At 45.4% G+C, this 5,880-nt stretch overlaps 1 long non-coding RNA gene across 1 annotated transcript; it reads left to right on the forward strand.

Annotated features, from left to right (window-relative positions):
* Nucleotides 1-5,040: 5,040 nt before the first annotated feature.
* Nucleotides 5,041-5,584, forward strand: LOC112576596. The gene is made up of 2 exons (XR_003101874.1): nucleotides 5,041-5,164; nucleotides 5,410-5,584. It is a non-coding gene; the product is annotated as an uncharacterized LOC112576596 (long non-coding RNA).
* Nucleotides 5,585-5,880: the final 296 nt, after the last annotated feature.

The raw sequence follows: 5,880 nt of genomic DNA on the forward strand, positions 1-5,880 counted from the left end.
GTTCACCCACTTACGAAAAAAAAAATCATGGATGAGGAAATAAAGCATGTATTGGCTATTTCCGCAGGGATCGAACACATACGTGTACAGACCGACTCACGCAGTGACGTGCACAGATACAAGCAGACCGAGTCGTACAGTCAACCCAACTAACTAGCTCCGCCCCTCAGGATAAAAGCTTGGCGAGCTCGCGACCTGTTTCGACCTCGGCACGTGATTTCCCATGAAATATTAACAGCCAGCTTGCCAGTCGCGGCTCACGTGTTAGCTTACTCGTGTTCCAGACAGCAGCTGCTTGAGACAGCGCCGATTCATTTCTGCCTTTCTCTCTCTCTCGCCAGATCCAGACGCAGGACCGTAGGACGTATTGTGTTACCCACATTCTGAATAGGCGGTGGTGTCGCTAGCGCCTCGGTTGTCCATGTTGTCCAACACGGGACTGTGGCGGTGGCGACAGGGCAAGACGACGGTTTCTCTTCTCGCAAGGTATTTGTAGCTGGAGGGAGGACGATGTCTCCGACGGGGGAGACGTGGAGGTTCGGTCTCCAGGAACCGGTTGTAACAAATTCTAACCGTTGCGTCAAAGCGTTTTGCTGGCAGCAGTTGTGCGGCGAGTTGGTGTAGGCGTCAGCCATCTGTTTGTCTACAGACACACGCATGCACAATAGCAGAAATGCGCCCACGCACACACAGACCTACATTCAGATGTCGTCGTTAAGTGGTCAGTTTTGTAAGTCAAACGTTCTTGGAGTTCACGCATGCAGGAGCTGCGAGGTGAACAGGGAAAAGTAAAATAAAATAATGGCCCAGGTGGCCTGTTCCAGTTAAAAACTGCAAGAAGTCGGTAGTCAAGCGTTCAACTTGAGACATCCTCCGCCTCCCCACCCCTATAGTCTTTGCATTCATGCTTGGCTCCACCATTCTGCGTAGAACATCGACACTAGGCATATTATAATTATAAAATATATCCTCCCCCTCACCTCGCCCGCGAGATTCCCAAGGGACGACACTAGGTTGTGACGTCAGAGTGCCTGCGGTCCAACCTATGTTCTGTGACGTCACAACCTCGTACCGCACGCCTGGGAAGAAACTCGCCAGGGTGGCTGGAGTAGGAAACGCTGTATTAGACTTGTTGCGAGGAGCGTAATAAAATTAAGTTATGCAAAATTCTCTTTGAAAGTTTAGTTTTGTTGCGGGTATCAACCGGAAAAGCATTTCAGAGCTGCCGGAAGTCAGCGTTTGGGGGTGTAGAAGTGACTGGAGGTACACGGTGTATTCAGTGCAGACTGACTCGTGAGATAAGTTATGACAGATTAAACTTCCTCTTTATTTTTCATTAATTATTATTTCCATTATATTAGAAGTGCTCCGTTTGAGAAGAAACAACTAACGAAGTTGATATAAACAACTCTGTCCGTCGCAAATAAACCATGTTTTTATTCAACGTTTGCATATATTTTTAACGCGAAACGCTTCGAGCTTGCGTTGGAACACTATGTTGGAAGTAAAAATGTGTGTTGTTATATGTGTAAAGGAAAGTCTAAAAGCTTAAAAAAGAAAACCAGCCACCAAGCACACTTTGTTCAGGACCGCGGTAACAAAAGGTCGTATAAACGTGTTGTTGGCGGTGCACTGATGAAAAGATGAACCATTGGCAGTGGGCGTTGAACCTGTGGAAGCAGTGAACGTTTTTGAGCACACACCCCAAAGCCTGCCAGTGGGCATGTTGTCCAGATAGCGACACACACACACTGTGTCTGCCACAATTATCAGGCTGAGCTTCTGATCACATGACCTCGTTACCCTCCCCCCTCCCACTCCCAACCCGAAATGTAAGGACGACCTCGCCATGACACAGTGGATAACAAAGGCGGGGGAGTAGTAATGATGGAGTGTAGGAGCAATCAAAGTGCGGGCGAGGGTCGAGTTAAGTAATAAAATAATACGCACTCTCTCAAAGAAAGGTGAGGCTCAAAAGAGATTTTGCAGGGCTGGGAAGGTGCGATACGAAATCCAAAGTCAAAGACAGGTATCGAAACTAAAAGAGGAGAGGCTTGTCAAGTTACAATAATTATAATAACGAGAATTTATACAGCGCTTTTCCAAAGATTTGCTCAGAGCACTTTACATAAATAATAATATATAGACTAAATCATCAACAACTAATGCTCATCGTCTGCAACACACACAAAGTAAATTACAGACACATGTGCACGCTCGTGGTCAGGACAGGGTCTCAGGGAAGTCGTCGTTCTGAAAAGGTGGTAAAAGAATCATAATGTCGAAGGCTGATGGGTAATCAGTTCCGAGTTGATGGGGGTTGGTTGTATGACCTCTGAGCTCTGACCATATATACGGAATACGTCTTTGTCTTAGCTAGGATCGAGGGGGAGGGGGAGTTTAGGGGCTGGTGACTGGGAGCTCAATATTAGACTTGATTCCTTTATGTAGGGTTATAGGTCAAGTTTTCTTCCCACTGATTCGAGACTTGTGGCAGGTGGCTCTGTGGTATCGCGATTTTGAAGATAACGGAGGAAAAAGTAGTGACAACAGACTTGTTACTGACATCGCCAGTCTCGTAGGCCTCCCCCACCCCACCTCTTTCATTGGGTGGTGATGGTGGGGGCAGGGGAGGATGAACTCTGTTCAAGCCAGAGATCGGTAGTATTTTCAGTCACTCATAGTCAGGGCTTCTGCTAAGCTAAATTCGGTCCCGGACCCCTTCTTCTCAACTTTTCAATCACTCGCGTACGCAATTTTGCCTAAGCAGAAGCCCTGTCATAGTGTCATGTGTATAGGTGGACTGCTGTCTGTCTGCCGAGACCAACCCTTAGCCACTTGCGAAGTTCTCCGCTGTTAGTCTCGGCGAGCCTAAACAAAGAATGTGACTAAACCGGAAGCTTTGTCGTCTAATGCCTCGTTTTAGCAGTTAACCAGCAGTCCAGTAATACAAGTTTCGTGATTTTACACCACCTGTGTTCTGTTCTCTGGCTAATGGCATAAAGGAATTACATGTACAGACAGGGGAAAGTGTATATACTTATTATTTTAGTATCGACATCTTGGACTAAAAGTGAGCATGCCGGCCTATTCAAGGTGTTTTCGTGCATCGTGCGAACTGTTCCTGTATAGGTCTCGACAGGTGTCGACAGACTGTGATTCACGCAAGATTCCAAACTGCGTTGTTTGTGTCCGTGATTCTACTTCGTTTTTTGTTTTTATGGGGTTTTGTGATATTGCAAGCAGTCCTGGCTTCGAAGTAGCGGAATCACAACAAGCGAAGCAGCCGTGAACCTTCACCCCGACTACCGCAAGGTAGGCAAACACCAGCATTCTTCGACTGCATGATGGGTAAACAAGATGAAGGAGCAGTTAAAGACAATACGACACCAAAGTGACAGATTCTTGTCTGCTTAGTGAGAATAAACACAGACATCGAAACCAAAAGGAAAAGACGCTTGTCATATTACGAAAAAAAGGTTACGAGATCGGTGACCGTGGGGATAGACGAGAAAAAAGAAATCAGAAAATATTCAGTTCTGTAGAAGGTACATAGCTATCACCGACTGCTTAAAGCTAACAAGGTCTAAGAGGAAACACTCCAGAAATGTAAATAATAATATTGATCTGACTAAAAGAGACGTTGAATCTTTAAAACTACATAGTAGGAAACACCATGAATTTTCTCGTAGAGACAATGTGCGCATTTACGGCATACCCACCTGCTCAGGAACACTTGTGTTCCTCTAGTGGTAGAGACATTGAATAATGTAGAAGGACCTAAGAAGTGGACAATCGATGATTCAGAAAGTGCACACAGAACGGGCCCAAGAAACACCGAGAGTTAGTAGACCAGCGACAGTGAAACGGAGAGACAAAGCGGACTTGTTCACAGACCTGGTCTACAGAGACAAGTTACAGTAGACGGGTATTTCAGGGGCTAATGATCTGACACGAACACCAAACCAGTATTCGGAGACAGCAGCTAGAAAAGAGGGGAAGGTGAAGTACTTCAAAAGAAGAAAACTGAGCATGGGTCCTCTAATAGCTGACTCCAAACTACTCCGGAAGTGCCGGCAACATTTGGTGGACATCATGTCCCTACAAATGAGCGTCATTCCCAGCATCAGCAATAGCTAAGCAGTCACGACCACAGCATTTGCAAGCATATACTTTTGCATCCTTACCTTTGCAGCAGACAGACAACAGTGACTACAGCCATCCCTTGCACCCTCCTCTCCACGTTTATCGTCGCAGCAACAGCTGCAGCAGTGAGCATCGGTGACAGCAGCACTTCATCTACATCTACATCCTTGCCTCTGTCTCCACAGTGACACCATGGGCCAGACACCTGCCACCGCACTTCTGCCTGCAGTCCCATCCTCGCCTCTTCACTTGCAGCAGCAACCAAGCAACTGTTATGACAGTCATCTTTCTACATCTCCTCCCACGTCGTCTACTGCCCCAGACTTGCACCAGACAACCATTGATGTGCAACCCTCTTCGGGATTAGCCGTCGGGACTTACCAAAATCAACATTAAACCAAATTACTATGCTGTCAGAAACTGGACAACAAAGCTCTCGACAGCTTTGTAGGCAGACAAGCCCCCCACCGATTAAGAAGAGTCCGGGGAGGGGAGGGGAACCAATCCAGGAAAATCCCAACGCAACACACGCCGCTAGGGATTCGCACCCAACCCAACTTTCTTGTTTACAATGTTGAAAACTTGTACACAAAGCTTTATGAGTCAAAATTTAGGCAATTTCTAAAGAAATTCCACATAATGTACCTAACTAAAGCGCCCATAGACTTTTGACTTTTCAGAAAAATGTCCAAATTATTCTCAGTCCCAGCAACGAGACATCACCACCCACCATGACAGAAACTCGGGTGTTTTACTTTTAGCAAATAAGACTTAATCTAAATGTATAAACGAGATCGACATTAAATGTTCTAATACTTCTTTCTCTCTCTCTCTCTGATTGACAACAGGTAATCTCTGCTGAAGGAACCTCTGTATTCCAGCGTGTAGGACTGAGATGCTAGCAGATGACATCATAGACGTCGTCACCTAGCTTTGCCTTAGCGATCTTCAGGTCTGTGAACTTTGACTCTGCAGCGCAGGGAGAGATAACTGCGTCGGAGAGAACCACTCAGAACAGGTAACTTGTAAACATGCTCATCAGCTGTCCACCATGCTGAGCAGGTCATTTCCTTCTTTTTCCTCTGGTCAGATGCAGGTTACCTTCTCGAAAATGAGAAAAATATTGAAGACGTGAAATGATAAATATTCGGAACAGTATTATATCAAATAGCAATGAGCTTTTTCTTTGCTAAAGCGAGATAACACCAAAAAAAAAAAAGTCGGAAATAGATTAAAACATAGAAATTTACGCTTTTCACTCAGGAACGGACAACGTGTCTGATTTTCTCTGATGACCATAGATGAGGATGCTATATGTGTCATTTGTGACCGAACGAGGGTTTGTACAAGAATGTCTGCTTGCAGATGTGTATGTGCATGTACCTTTAAAAAAGATACTACAGATAAATTTTGTTATTAAACGAAAATGGACATTTGTGACAGATTGTTACAAATCTTATTTTTCTCCCAAAAATATCTAGACTGTGTGGCCAGGTGGGACGTTCATACGGTTTTCGATAGCACTGGATATACTATGTGCAAGGCGTTGCTCTGTGTCCTCAGTGTGAGCTGTGTAGACAGACGATCTATAGATAGTTGCTAGGCTGACCCATCTACCCTCACCCTCACCGAGGTAAGGACGGTAGGTCAACAGGCAAGGCAACAACACACGTACAGATAGCAGCAAAACGTTAACGCACATCGTGCAGACTTTTTCGTTTGCTGTTAGTTTGT

This window comes from Pomacea canaliculata, linkage group LG12 (genome assembly GCF_003073045.1).
Source record: "Pomacea canaliculata isolate SZHN2017 linkage group LG12, ASM307304v1, whole genome shotgun sequence".
Lineage (NCBI taxonomy): Eukaryota > Metazoa > Mollusca > Gastropoda > Architaenioglossa > Ampullariidae > Pomacea > Pomacea canaliculata.